The following is a 16475-nucleotide window of genomic DNA, read 5'->3' as shown; positions in this document are numbered from 1 at the left end:
TGATAGCAAACCAAATAAATGGATGAGGGAGCAGACAGGCGTGCAAGACATAATTATGAATTTAATGAAAGAGAGATGGCATAACGCTGGACTTGATGTCACTAGACTGGATATTAGACTGACCAACGAAGTGTTTTGATTTAGTCGCGTGATGAAAAGGATGAAGATTATAACTAACCGAAAGTGGGAATATAAACAGGAGCAAAATGTGTGCCTACAGCTGGAGGTTATATTGCGCTTAAGGTCTGGAGAACGCCTTTATCCAGCAGTATATATCAGACGGCCGTTAATAAATATGAGGATGATCATGGTGGTAGTTCTTCGTGATATTGCAACTATTACAACACACTTGCGAGATTCTGATACGAATAATAGTTCACTGATTGGCAGAGGTCGGGCGTGTATAGGGTGAAATCTGATATAATTTCATCTACAAACGCCTCACTTATTGTGCCTCGAAATTGACGCATTAGCATGTTCATTACAGTGGCAGCTAATTCAGACTGTATTAGGAGTTTCGGTGATAAATTCAAAATTCCCCCATATGTCTTTGCCATTGAAACAATACACCCATGATAAAGCATAATTGTTTTCACTGAAGAAATTAAGGAAAACAGTTTCGTGAAAGCACATTCCACGAAACTACGATAATTCGAGGCTGGAGTGATGTTTGTTTTACGATAGTTAAAAGAGCTAAATTTCATTTTTGTTCCCGGATAGAGTAATCCAGTGTGAAGTGCCACATTACTTCAGCAGAGAAAAGTCCTTTCGTAGTTTACCAAAGTCAAATTATACCTAGTATTTCTTGTAAGTCTGTTGAAATGCACGAAGACCATAATGCTGCCTTGTAAATCATTTTATCACCAGTAATCCAGTGTGAAGTGCCACATTACTTCAGCAGAGAAAAGTCCTTTCGTAGTTTACCAAAGTCAAATTATAAAAAAATGGTGCAAATGGCTCTGAGCACTATGGGACTCAACTGCTGTGGTCATCAGTCCCCTAGAACTTAGAACTACTTAAACCTAACTAACCTAAGGACATCACACACATCCATGCCCGAGGCAGGATTCGAACCTGCGACCGCAGCAGTCGCACGGTTCCGGACTGCGCGCCTAGAACCGCGAGACCACCGCGGCCTCAAATTATACCTAGTATTTCTTGTAAGTCTGTTGAAATGCACGAAGACCACAATGCTGCCTTGTATATCATTTTATCACCACCGGTTTTTGTCATAATTCCATTGTCGTAGTGCTCTACACATAAAATGAAACCAACAGAAAATAGTGAAACTTCGACACACAATCAACACAGAAATTGTAATCGATGATTTTAAAAACTTATGAAAAATATCATTTGAAAAGGCAGCATCATACGGCATTCTTACGTTTATATGACATGGAGAGCACTGAATGACAATGACAAAATAAAAAACGTAAGTACTCTGCATTGCAGTATAGGTTCGTACAACACTAAATAGGCTACTGGTAGTCCGGGTTTGAAGTGTTATCTAAGAGTTCACAAAGTTACAACAAAATTAATTCGGTCAAAGGCAAACTGAGAACATAAAGTGAGGCAAAAGGTAATATTATCACAGGTGGAAAATGACCTATTAATAGTACAAGATAATAATTATGTACAGCTTTAACATACATCATTTTCATACCTTTTTTATGCATATCAAAACAAGTATAATAAAAATAATGTAGTAGAAATAAAAATTTCATGCGATACCGACATTATGACTTATTCAAGTAAAGCGTAATACCAGCCATCATCTAAAATTTGGTTCCAGTTCCACTCATATATATAGGTGTACTAAAAAGAAAAATATTGAACATGCAAGCCAACCTCGTATCACATCATACTGAACTCATTGACAAAGAGTAAAAACACTAACTTATGTAGTGTACAATCAAACTGAAGTACATATACTGTATTGTCTCTGCATGAAACAATTAGACTACAAAGAAAATATCATGAAGAATATATAACAAAAGTTTCTCAAATTTCAAGTCTGAATTCTAAATGAAATTCTAAAATCTAAATGAAGAATCTGATGTTCCAGTAGAAGTAAGATTTTAATCACGTATGAAGGCGTCATCCAAACTTTTTTTGTCGTTGGTATAATATAAAACGTGGTGTAACGAGAACTATGCTAAGAGACAAAGAGCATCTGGACATGGACAGTAATAACATTATCTCTCACATTAGGCCACATGTGACCAACATGTCCAAAAGTATCAATATATAAAATGACAAACACAATACGTATCTGTCAGTGATCCAACCACACCATATGCATGATAGTTTAGCAGAGCTCAGAATAAGCATCGTCAGGCGCCTTTTCTCTGGTTTTTCGGCAGATATTTGCAATTTTGTTTCTGCAACGTGTAGCTACAGTCAGCCCAAATAAAATCGTGCTCGTCACATCTTTCAAGTGATGCAAAGTGTCGACGTAAAGTGTCGCTATGTTTCCCCTAACAAACAAATTAATTTTTTTAAATCGGAATTTTATGCGCTCTTTCCATAGGGCGGTCCCAGATCAGTCTAGTGCGATGTTTGTATTATTGATATGCATTAACGGGAATGGCAAAACACGAAGTAGACTGACCAGCACTCTAGCAGCGACTTAGTAGCGTTGCTGCATGGCGGGCGGCAGCGGACAGTGTGGGCAACGGCGGCACGCGAGTCGCTGCTACAGTACTGGTTGTCGTTCTTCGTGTTTTACTGTCCACGTTAATACATATTGGTAAAATGAATATCTTATGAGACTAATTTTGGGCAGCTCTATTGAATGAGCAAATAAAATACTGCTTTAAAAATTACATTGTTTGCATGTAGAGTATATACAATGTTGTTTATCTAAAAAAAAAAAAGTTCTGGTACTCTCACACTAGATATAATGCAGCGACAATTACTGAAGCTTTCACTGTAGATGATTATTTATTTAAATATAAAACTGCATTGTAATTAATATTACCTAACATTATAACAGTTTCCAGCTCCACATTAGTTCGTGGCTGCTTTAATCTCCATGCCTTCTTAAGTCACTCCTGGTATTAGCAGAAAGATGTCTGCGTTTCATAAACCTAGAGCGCACATGACCCATAGGTTGCTATCGCATACTTGTTCGTTCACTGTATTTTCACATGTGAGTTCAGTGTTCAGGTTTACATTTTCACTTTTATAACCCACCGACAACATCGAAACTCCTGCTTTTCCCAAATTTATCACTGAAAAGTTTTAGCTTTGCAGGTGCAAGAGAACAAGCAGAATACACAGTTTTAATCTGCCAGGAAGTTTCATATGAGCGCACACTCCGCTGCAGAGTGAAAATCTCATTCTGGAAACATCCCCCAGGCTGTGGCCAAGCCATGTCTCCACAATATCCTTTCTTTCAGGAGTGCTAGTTCTGCAAGGTTCGCAGGAGAGCTTCTGTAAAGTTTGGAAGGTAGGAGACGAGGTACTGGCAGAAGTAAAGCTGTGAGTACCGGGCGTGAGTCGTGCTTCGGTACACAGTTTTAATCTGCCAGGAAGTTTCATATCAGCGCACACTCCGCTGCAGAGTGAAAATCTCATTCTGGAAACATCCCCCAGGCTGTGGCCAAGCCATGTCTCCACAATATCCTTTCTTTCAGGAGTGCTAGTTCTGCAAGGTTCGCAGGAGAGCTCCTGTAAAGTTTGGAAGGTAGGAGACGAGGTACTGGCAGAAGTAAAGCTGTGAGTACCGGGCGTGGGTCGTGCTTCGGTACACAGTTTTAATCTGCAAGGAAGTTTCATATCAGCGCACACTCCGCTGCAGAGTGAAAATCTCATTCTGGAAACATCCCCCAGGCTGTGGCCAAGCCATGTCTCCACAATATCCTTTCTTTCAGGAGTGCTAGTTCTGCAAGGTTCGCAGGAGAGCTTCTGTAAAGTTTGGAAGGTAGGAGACGAGGTACTGGCAGAAGTAAAGCTGTGAGTACCGGGCGTGAGTCGTGCTTCGGTAGCTCAGTTGGTAGAGCACTTGCCCGCGAAAGGCTCATAAAGTGCTAATTATCACCTCGAAAAGCAAAATAAAGTCACATAGCTATGTACATTGACGGAAAAAAAAAATCGTAACATCAACAAGGAATTGGGCGACATAAACGAAAGTTGGTAGGCGTGTTCCTACATCCGAAATACACTCCTGGAAATTGAAATAAGAACACCGTGAATTCATTGTCCCAGGAAGTGGAAACTTTATTGACACATTCCTGGGGTCAGATACATCACATGATCACACTGACAGAACCACAGGCACATAGACACAGGCAACAGAGCATGCACAATGTCGGCACTAGTACAGTGTATATCCACCTTTCGCAGCAATGCAGGCTGCTATTCTCCCATGGAGACGATCGTAGAGATGCTGGATGTAGTCCTGTGGAACGGCTTGCCATGCCATTTCCACCTGGCGCCTCAGTTGGACCAGCGTTCGTGCTGGACGTGCAGACCGCGTGAGACGACGCTTCATCCAGTCCCAAACATGCTCAATTGGGGGACAGATCCGGAGATCTTGCAGGCCAGGGTAGTTGACTTACACCTTCTAGAGCACGTTGGGTGGCACGGGATACATGCGGACGTGCATTGTCCTGTTGGAACAGCAAGTTCCCTTGCCGGTCTAGGAATGGTAGAACGATGGGTTCGATGACGGTTTGGATGTACCGTGCACTATTCAGTGTCCCCTCGACGATCACCAGTGGTGTACGGCCAGTGTAGGAGATCGCTCCCCACACCATGATGCCGGGTGTTGGCCCTGTGTGCCTCGGTCGTATGCAGTCCTGATTGTGGCGCTCACCTGCACGGCGCCAAACACGCATACGACCATCATTGGCACCAAGGCAGAAGCGACTCTCATCGCTGAAGACGACACGTCTCCATTCGTCCCTCCATTCACGCCTGTCGCGACACCACTGGAGGCGGGCTGCACTATGTTGGGGCGTGAGCGGAAGACGGCCTAACGGTGTGCGGGACCGTAGCCCAGCTTCATGGAGACGGTTGCGAATGGTCCTCGCCGATACCCCAGGAGCAACAGTGTCCCTAATTTGCTGGGAAGTGGCGGTGCGGTCCCCTACGGCACTGCGTAGGATCCTACGGTCTTGGCGTGCATCCGTGCGTCGCTGCGGTCCGGTCCCAGGTCGACGGGCACGTGCACCTTCCGCCGACCACTGGCGACAACATCGATGTACTGTGGAGACCTCACGCCCTACGTGTTGAGCAATTCGGCGGTACGTCCACCCGGCCTCCCGCATGCCCACTATACGCCCTCGCTCAAAGTCCGTCAACTGCACATACGGTTCACGTCCACGCTGTCGCGGCATGCTACCAGTGTTAAAGACTGCGATGGAGCTCCGTATGCCGCGGCAAACTGGCTGACACTGACGGCGGCGGTGCACAAATGCTGCGCAGCTAGCGCCATTCGACGGCCAACACCGCGGTTCCTGGTGTGTCCGCTGTGCCATGCGTGTGATCATTGCTTGTACAGCCCTCTCGCAGTGTCCGGAGCAAGTATGGTGGGTCTGACACACCGGTGTCAATGTGTTCTTTTTTCCATTGCCAGGAGTGTATATCCCATTTACGCTCGTGAAATGAGTCGTTGGCAAATTTTTAAGTTCTCCAAAATCGTAAAGAAGTTACTTAGCGGACAGAAGAGTGTAAGGGTACGCCTCCTCCGGCGTTCTCACAGAAAAAAGCACTGTGCATATATGACACTGGGGTCCGCAGATCGTGGTCTCGCGGAAGCGTTTTCGCTTCCCGAGCGTGGGGTCCCGGGTTCGATTCCCGGCGAGGTCAGGGATTTTCACCTGCCTCGAGATGACTGATCAGAGGTTGGGAATTTGTACGGGGGCTGCTAACCACGCAGTTGAGCGCCCTACAAACCAAACCACATCATCATCATCATGACACTGGGGTTTATCTCGTTCGGAAGGAAATTTAGGGTTTAAGGTACCGTCGACAGTGAGACCACTGGTGACAGAGCACGAGTTGGGGTACGACATACGCCGTGGCTTTCTCAAAGGAACCCTCCCTCCATTTACTTTAAGCGTTGTGAGGAAATTACGATAAACGAGAAACTTAAATTTGAATGGCAGGACGGGTATTCGAACCGCCGTCTTCCGATCACGAGACTAGTGTCTTACACGACTACGTCACGTCGGTCCGTCAGGTCCATATTACTATGTCAGTCCTTCCTCCATTCCAGCGTATTCCAGTTCATCATCTCGAAGCTTCTCAGTCACATTATATTTGTCTTGCACTATAAAGCCGAGGAAAAATAGTTGCAGCGTCCACGGTCAAATGTTATTTCTCGAATGTCTTATCAGTACATATTGTGTAGATGCAACGACTACTTGTAAATTTTCTCACCTTACTTCAGTCCTGTATTTCCTGCAAGAGAAAGAGATGGTTATGCATTACTTCCGAACCAGGTACGAATCAGTCGAAGCAAATAAATAAACAAAAATATAAAGGCAGTACGTTGCACAAAAGCACGCACACGTCGATTATATGTAGCGGATTCATTGTTGCCTTCGCTGGACTAGGGATGGGAAAAACCGTTCGGTTAAAACCGATACCGATATTTTAGTTCTGAATAACCGGTATTTTTCGGTGCTTCTTTGGTTTCGGTTATAACAGGTGACTTTTTGCTAATAATTGGGTAAAAAATCTGAATATGAATCAGCAACAGGAGCAGTGCTAAAATCTTTTGCTGTTAATAAAACTTTTTTCGAAAACGAGGAATTTTTATTCTTAAAATTTCCCTTCGTTTGAAATATTGTAGTGTTATTATAGAAAATAGAAAAAGCGATCAGTGCTACTTTAATCACGATTCCGGCAGACAAGCTCAACAAACACTCGTTACAAGTGGCACAACATTGCTGAGACAGTAATGTACCTGTTACCATGTCGCACGACCTATTACATGTCACGTGCGCACTTGCAATGTGTAAGACTTGTGCCATCTGGTATGTACGGTACTATCTCACTGTACTCGTCGGATATCAGTTGCATTACAGGTAACATCCCTAGTGAGGAAGAATTTTACGCAATGCAGTATCAGCAAAGTAAAATGAGCCGGCCGGAGTGGTCGAGCGGTTCTAGGCGCTTCAGTCTGGAACCGCGCGACCGCTACGGTCGCAGGTTCGAATCCTGCCTCGGGCATGGATGTGTGTGATGTCTTTAGGTTAGTTAGGTTTAAGTAGTTCTAAGTTCTAGGGGACTGATGACCTCAGATGTTAAGTCCCATAGTGCTCAAAGCCATTTGAACGAACCATAGTAAAATGCTCCATTTGCTTTAACAGATTAAATATGGGAGGTGTCACAACAAACGTGCAACATCATATAAGGAGAAAACTTGAATTTTATTAGTTCTTCCATACTTTTAAATGAAATAGAAAGCCTCTGATCTAGTGCCTGTTTCTACCTAGTACGCCATTATGTGTTTGTAGCACTTGAAAACGGGCAACGTGACACTAAAAATAGAGTTCTGGAACCTCAGTTTTCACCCTTTAGCACTGACTGTTCGTAATGCCTAAATAGTGGTATGATCTTCGATTACAACATGGTTTTTGAGCAGACTTTCAAAAAATAGAATCAACAGAAGAATTGTTGATTTTATGTAGTATTCAACCACGCATCACTTTTCGAGAAAAGCCGCGAACGGTGGATGGACTTCCTTTTATTTGCTATTAATTTAATATTTTGATTCTGAGTATATTGAAACTGAAGGACTCAAAATCTTTCAGTCTTTGTACGATTTCTACGTTTAATACATGAAATAACAGGAATAAAAAACCGAAAATCATTTATTTCAGGAACGGGCTACTTTGAGCGGTTTTAAGACTCCAGTTAAACTGGCATGGGAAAAAACGATATAACCTAAAGAAGGGTGTTTCAAAGATATTCGCCATCCCTACGCTGAACGCGAGATGTAAACAGCAGAGGCAGTTAACAGCACTCGGGCGATACCGGGCCCTGCTGACAGTAACAGCACGATATCACGCGCTTCGGAAAAACTGTGCTCGAAAATCACGTAAGACCACTTGAAAGCAAATGACGATGTAAAGATACGCACTCAATATCAGATCTTCACAAACAATACTCGTACCGGCGTGCAAACTGTGTAATTCAGAGCTGCAATATGACGTGCAGAAAGCAAAGCCAAGAGCGCGCCGGGTCTTATCCGTTCATTACGACTGCCCGTGCCGAATCTGAATTGCCGCGTGCGGCCATTCTTTCCTCGCGTAATCACAAAGCTGTCCGCACACGGGCTGTCGGCCAGTCGGCGGCACGGAGCCGCCGGCGTGTAATTGCGAGCTGGTTATTGTTTCCCAGCACACTGACCTGCTCTTACCGTGTCGGCGAATATTGATAGAGACTTGATTACACGCTGTAGCTTAGCACAGAAACTCTCGCGCAGTGGAACACACATCCATTGATGCAGCAACAAACGGATATATTACACTGAATCAATAAGTGTTTTCGAAATCGTTCTCCCGTCATATGGCAAACGTGAATGAAATTATCGCTGTCTAAGTGATACTACGAACAAAGTAATTTGGAACCACACCAATTAAACACTTCCAGTTCATACCCGTACAATTTCTTGTCCGAGAGAGAATGAAGTTATCGACACTCCTGCCAAGTGAGAAGCGCATAATAAGATGAAATATTACCACGCTCCACACACAGACCTATTCTACAATGTGCGGTTGCAAATTATAGCTTGAGGAGCAGCAACTGCATGTACCACACAAGCAAAAGGGCAGCACTACGAAGAAGTTGTCGTGAACATTCCATCATAGCCAAGATGTCTCTGGCTTTCATCACAAGTTCTTTCTAGTGACAAAATTCCGCCTCCGCTTTCAGAAGGCTGACAATGGAAGCAAGCCTAATCAAACATATAGTGGTGTGATAAATTAATTCACTTTAGCAGAGACTGAGAATTCCTTCTATCACTGCCCCACATACAATGTCTAAAGGTGTTTTTCTGAAACTATTTGTACTACCTCTATTGAGATCCACGAAAATTACGATCTACAGGACTGGCATACAACTCGTGGTCCTACCTAGAGTATTGCGCTTGGATTCTGGCCCAAAAGATTGAAAGCAAACCATGACATCTGCAAATGCTGTTCTGAGACAGACTTTTGGGCCAACGAAGGGCAGAGAAGACTGAAGTAAAGGAAAAATTCGCGAACTATAGGAGTTGTACAAATCACTGAAAGCTGAAGTGCTATGGGCACATAATACGTCGAGAAGGCCAGATCACCAAATAGGTGGTGAGAGAAGACATCAGTGGTAACAGACTAAGAGGAAGAGCTCTGCTTAAATGGACAGACGGAATCAGAGAGGATATGAGTACGATGGAATTAGACGGAGAGGAATACATGGACCGAAGATGATAGTGGAGTCAGATTCGCGAGGCCAAAGACTGACAGCCATTTGTACGGCAAACCTAGTAAGTAAGTATTTGCACAACAGCGTTATGTGGAAGTGAAGCGGACGATAAAGACAAAAGGAGCAAAGGAGAAAAATCTTTAGAAATGTGGAGCTTTAGAAAAATGCTGAAGGTTAGATAGGGAAACCGAGTAAATAATTAGGAGGAACTGTATCGAATTAGTAAGGAAAGAGCTATGGCCAGATTTGACGAAAAGAAGGAAATGTTAATATCATACATCAAGAGGCATCATAGAACGCTTATTCTGAAATCTTCGCCACACCACGTTTTTAAGATGTATAAATTCATGAAATACATTCTGCAGTGGCAAGGATCATCGTGGTGTAATCTGATTTTGCGAATCATTCTCTGTGTTTGCTGTCATCGCCTAGTCACCAGAAAAAGAAAAAGGACCAATTCCTACTGTCTAAGAGGAGAAAGAAAACTGGCATTCTGCGGATCGGAGCGTGGAATGTCAGATCCCTTAATGGGGCAGGTAGGTTAGAAAACTTAAAAAGGGAAATGGATAAGTTAAAGTTAGATATACTGGGAATTAGTGAAGTTCGGTGGCAGGAGGAACAAGACTTTTGGTCAGGTGAATACAGGATCATAAATACAAAATCCAATAGGGGTAATGCAGCAGCAGGTTTGATAATGAATAAAAAAAAAAAAATAGGAGTGCGGGTGAAATGTATGATCAGATAAAAGAAATTATTCAGGTAGTGAAGGGAGACGAAAATTTAATAGTCATGGGTGACTGGAATTCGAGAGTAGGGAAAGGGAGAGAAGGAAACACAGCAGGTGAATATGGATTGGGGGAAAGAAATGAAAGAGGAAGCCGTCTGGTAGAATTTTGCACAGAGCGTAACTTAATCATAGCTAACACTTGGTTCAAGAATCATAAAAGAAGGCTGTACACATGGAAGAATCCTGGAGATACTAGAAGGTATCAGATAGATTATATCATGGTAATACAGAGATTTAGGAACCAGGTATTAAATTGTAAGACATTTCCAGGGGCAGATGTGGACTCTGACCACAATCTATTGGTTATGAACTGTAGATTACAACTGAAGAAACTGCAAAAAGGTAGGAATTTAAGGAGGTGGGACCTGGATAAACTGAAAGAACCAGAGGTTGTACAGAGTTTCAGGGAGAGCATAAGGGAACAATTGTCACAAATGGGGGAAAGAAATACAGTAGAAGAAGAATGGGTAGCTCCGAGGGATGACGTAATGAAGGCAGCAGAGGATCAAATAGGTAAAAAGACGAGGGCTAGTAGAAATCCTTGGGTAACAGAAGAAATATTGAATGTAATTGATGAAAGGAGAAAATATAAAAATGCGGTAAACGAAGCAGGCAAAAATGAATACAGACGTCTCAAAAATGAGATCGACAGGAAGTGCAAAATGGATAAGGAGGGATGGCTAGAGGACAAATGTAAGGATGTAGAGGCTTACCTCACTAGAGGTGAGATAGATACTGCCTACAGGTAAATTAAAGAGACCTTTGGAGGAAGGAGAAACGTATGAATATCAAGAGCTCAGATGGAAACCCAGTTCTAAGCAAAGAAGGGAAATCAGAAAGGTGGAAGGAATATATAGACGGTCTATACAAGGGCGATGTACTTGAGGACAATATTCTGGAATTGGAAGACAATGTAGATGAAGGCGAAATGGGAGATACGAGACTGCGTGAAGAGTTTGACAGAGCACTGAAAGACCTAAGTCGAAACAAGGCCCCGGGAGTTGACAACATTCCATTAGAACTACTGACGGCCTTGGGAGAGCCAGTCCTGACAAAACTCTACCATCTGGTGACCAAGATGTATGAGACAGGCGAAATACCCTCAGACTTCAAGAAGAATATAATAATTCCGATCCCAAAGAAAGCAGGTGTTTACAGATGTGAAAATTACCGAACTATAAGTTTAATAAGTCACAGCTGCAAAACACTAACACGAATTCTTTACAGACGAATGGAAAAACTGGTAGAGGCCGACCTCGGAAAAGATCAGTTTGGATTCCGTAGAAATGTTGAAACACGTGAGGCAATACTGACCTTACGACTTATCTTAGAAGAAAGATTAAGGAAAGGCAAACCTACGTTTCTAGCGTGTGTAGACTTAGAAAAAGCTTTTGACAATGTTGACTGGAATACTCTCTTTCAAATTCTAAAGGTGGCAGGGGTAAAATACAGGGAGTGAAAGGCTATTTACAATTTGTATAGAAACCAGATGGCAGTTATAAGAGTCGAGGGACATGAAAGGGAAGCAGTGGTTGGGAAGGGAGTGAGACAGGGTTGTAGCCTTTCCCCGATGTTATTCAATCTGTATATTGAGCAAGCAGTAAAGGAAACAAAAGAAAAGTTCGGAGTACGTATTAAAATCCATGGAGAAGAAATAAAAACTTTGAGGTTCGCCCATGACATTGTAATTATGTCAGACACAGCAAAGGACTTGTAAGAGCAGTTGAACGGAATGGACAGTGTTTTGAAAGGAGGATATAAGATGAACATCAACAAAAGCAAAACGAGGATAATGGAATGTAGTCGAATTAAGTCGGGTGATGCTGAGGGTATTAGATTAGAAAATGAGACACTAAAAGTAGTAAAGGAGTTTTGCTATTTGGGGAGCAAAATAACTGAAGATGGTCGAAGTAGAGAGGATATAAAATGCAGACTGGCAATGGCAAGGAAAGCGTTTCTGAAGAAGAGAAATTTGTTAATATCGAGTATAGATTTAAGTGTCAGGAATTCGTTTGTGAAAGTATTTGTATGGAGTGTTTGTATGGAAGTGAAACATGGACGATAACTAGTTTGGACAAGAAGAGAATAGAAGCTTTCGAAATGTGGTGCTACAGAAGAATACTGAAGTTTAGATGGGTAGATCACATAACTAATGAGGAGGTATTGAACAGAATTGGGGAGAAGAGGAGTTTGTGGCTCAACTTGACAAGAAGAAGGGACCGGTTGGTAGGACATGTTCTGAGGCATCAAGGGATCACAAATTTAGCATTGGAGGGAAGCATGGAGGGTAAAAATCGTAGAGGGAGACCAAGAGATGAATACACTAAGCAGATTCAGAAGGATGTAGGTTGCAGTAGGTACTGGGAGATGAAGAGGCGTGCACAGGATAGAGTAGCATGGAGAGCTGCATCAAACGAGTCTCAGGACTGAAGACCACAACAACAACAACAAGTCGGTATCACTAGATACTTTTGTGTGAGATCCGCATCAGGTGGGACTGACGAATGACATCGAAAAAGTACAAAGAAGGGCAGCTCGTTTTGTATTATCGCGAAATAAGGGAGATAGTGCCAAAGACATGATACGTGAATTGGAGTGGCAATCTTTGAAACAAAGGCGTTTTTCGTTGCGACGGGATCTTCTCATGAAATTTCAATCACCAGTTTTCCCTCCGATTGCAAAAACATTCTATTGGCAGCCACCTACGTAAGGAGAAGTGACCATCGCGATAAAATAAAAGAAACCAGGGCTCACACACAAAAATTTAAGTGCTCGTTTTTCCCGTGCGCCTTTCGAAAGGGGAACGGTAGAGAGACAGCTTGAAGGTGGTTCATTGAACCCTCTGCCAGGCACTTTATTATGAATATCAGGGTAATCACGTACACGTAGGTGTATATTCGAATTTTTCTTCCTTAAATTTGACGTTTTGCTAATCTGTGACTTGATGATGCTCGCTTGACCGAAATTAATACGTAGTCTATGCATCGCAATAACTTTTGCTGGTTCCTTGATGCCATTGTTTAAATATATTTAAGGTGCGTAGCGCTTTGTACACACTCTTTTCTGAAGGTACCAGAGATAAAATACAGGGAGTGAAATGATCTTTGCAATGCAGTCATAACAGCCGGAGCAAATGTTATTTAATTTCTAAGTCGAACAAGCTGTGAAAGAAACCAAAAACAAACGTGGAAAGGAAATTAAAGTTCTTGGAAAAGGAATAAAAACTTTGTTTGCCAGTGGCATTGTAATTTTGTAACAGACGGCAATGGACTTGGAAAAACAACTGTATGGCATAGATAGTGTCCTGAAAACAGATTATATGATGAACGTCAACAAAAGTAAAACAAGAGTAATTGAATTTATGCCGAGCATTCTAGATTTGGGAATGAGAAACTAAAAGTAGTAGATGCGTTTTGCTATTTGAGCTGTTTAAAACTAACGTTGGCCGAGAGGATATAAAATGGAGAGTGGCAATATCAAGAAAATAATTTCTCAAAAAGAGAAATTTGTTAACATCTAACATGAATTGAAATATTACGAAGTCTTTTCTGAAAATATTATTCAGTATGATAGCCTTGCACGGAAGAGAAACGGGGAGGACGTATTATTCAGATGGGAAGAGAGCAGCTTTCGAAACACGATGCTACAGAAGAATGTTGAAGAATGACATACGAGAAGCTGCTGGATCGATTTGCGAAAAAAATAAATTTATGACCCATTTCGACTAAAATAAGTGACTGTGGCAGAAAGGAATTGTAATTTTTGTAATGAAATTAAGTATAGAGGAAAAATATTGTAGAGGGAGATGAAGACTTGAGTAGGATAAGCAAGTTCAAATGGATGCAAGCGGTGGTAGTTACGCAGAGATGAAGAAACATGCTCGGGACAGAGTAGCATATAGAGCTGGACCAAGCTAGTCTTCTGACTGTAGATCACGACAACGACAGCACTTTCCACAAAAGATACTTTTGCTTTCAGTGTTATAACTATATTGTTGAAGAACCCTAGAATTTTGTTTACGCTCGGTCCAGTTCGGCGCAACGGAAAAAATTTGGTAAATACGAGGTTGTGCTGAAAAGTATTGCCTCTGACTTTTTTATGTGAAAAGTCCTTAAGGTTTTTAAATAAAACAAACGTTATTAAGAGTCTACAGCTTTATTCTTGGTGTCTATTTCTCGAGACGTAGTAACTCTGGCGACGAACACATTTCTCCCATCGAGAGAGCAGTTTCATGATACCGTCACTGTAGAAAGTTTGACTTGGTTGACGGCGGCACAACCTCAGCTTTGCTTGCACCCTTCATCACTATCAAAGTGAAGTCTTCGAAGATGTTCTTTAAGTTTTGGAAAGATGAAAATCGGGTGGTCTCAGGTCTGGACTGCGTGGAGAGCATACGATAAATCGCACAAATGTAAGGACTGTCAATTCGACTAAATACCTAGGAATTACAATTACGAGTTTTTTAAATTGGAAAGACCACATAGATAATATTAAGGGGAAGACGAAACAAAGACTGCGCTTTGTTGGCAGAACACTTAGAAGATGCGACAAACCCACTAAAGAGAGAGCCTACATTACACCTATCCGTCCTCTGTTGGAATATTTCTGCGCGGTGTGGGATCCTTACCACGTAGGATTGACGGACGACATCGAAAAAGTGCAAAGAAGGGCAGGTCGTTTCGTGTTACCGCGCAATAGGGGTGAGAGTGTCACTGATATGTCACGGGAGTTGGGGTGGCAGTCACTGAAACAAAGGCGGTTTTCTTTGCGGCGAGATCTATTTACGAAATTTCAATTACCAACTTTCTCTTCCGAATGCGAAAATATTTTGTTGACACCCACCTACGTAGGGAGAAATGATCATCATAATAAAATAAGAGAAATCAGAGCTCGAACGGAAAGATATAGGTGTTCCTTTTTCAAAAAAAATGTTCAAATGTGTGTGAATTCTTATGGGACTTAACTGCTAAGGTCATCAGTCCCTAAGCTTACACACTACTTAACCTAAATTATCCTATGGACAAACACACACACCCATGCCCGAGGGAGGAGTCGAACCTCCGCCAGGACCAGCCGCACAGTGTTCCTTTTTCCCACGCGCCATTCGAGAATCGAATGGTAGAGAAGTAGTATGGAAATGGTTCGATGAAACCTCTGCCAGGCACTTAAGTGTGAATTGCAGAGCAACCATGTAGATGTAGAGGATGATCGCTGACAGTGAACACAAGGCGTCGGATTGTTGCAGACGTCGCAGCGCTCGTGTGTGCTCTGGCATTGTCATGCTGAAGGAGAAAGTGCTCCATGTGTGGACGAACTCTTCGAATTCGAAAGTCTGTAACAGAACACTGTTTTTCATGCACTAGCGTAGTTACGTTACACACCGCCATGTTACACGCTACACTTCTAAACCCTCTAGCGGCGGAGGGATGCAATTTGCGTCAGGGAAGCGAGAAAGTCGACAGAATAATATGCATGACATGTAAGACGTCAACTGACGTTGCAAACGGTATAAAAAGTTCGGAGTCATTATTTTTCAGTGGGCCTCGTATTCTCCACGTTGTGGAACAGATGCAGCGCGCTGCCCTTAATGACCCGCGGGCACTTTTGAGTAACGGCGCTCCTGAGCGAGGTACGCTGTGTAGGCCCCCCGGGACGTCGGCCGACGCTGTTCGCCGTGCCGAAAAACACAAACAACTGCGACTCCCTAAATGACGGCGGCGGCGGTGGCGGCGGCGAGCGCTCGGCATGGTTACGGCCTATGGCGCGCCGCCGCAAAAACTACGGCGCCGAGTGGCGCGGAAAAACCGGACGAAGGACAGGCGCTGCGGTCTCTTCGAGCCTAGCCTGCGTCCCCGATGTCCGCTCGCACAGAACTCAAACGCGCCCTTTGTCTCCCTCGACTTCATCTGCATCTACGAGCGCTGCTCATAAAGTGTTAATTATCACCTCGAAAAGCAAAATAAAGTCACATAGCTATGTACATTGACGGAAAAAAAATCGTAACATCAACAAGGAATTGGGCGACATAAACGAAAGTTGGTAGGCGTGTTCCTACATCCGAAAGATAACGTCTATTTAAATTTAGTAGCAGTCGCATAATAGTGACGCTGGTAGTGCCACTATGAGATTGCAAATCAGGTTTGCACTGAATACATGATGTTACGGTCGTGAGTGTTGGTTACCTTTGAGATTGGACATCGTGAGCTGATGTTAGTCAAGAATGGCTTTAAGGCGACAAGGATGCCATTATCACTGCCTTACTGAGTTT

The sequence above is a fragment of the Schistocerca nitens genome, chromosome 2, assembly GCF_023898315.1.
Source record: "Schistocerca nitens isolate TAMUIC-IGC-003100 chromosome 2, iqSchNite1.1, whole genome shotgun sequence".
NCBI lineage: Eukaryota > Metazoa > Arthropoda > Insecta > Orthoptera > Acrididae > Schistocerca > Schistocerca nitens.
This window is presented reverse-complemented; position numbering follows the sequence as displayed.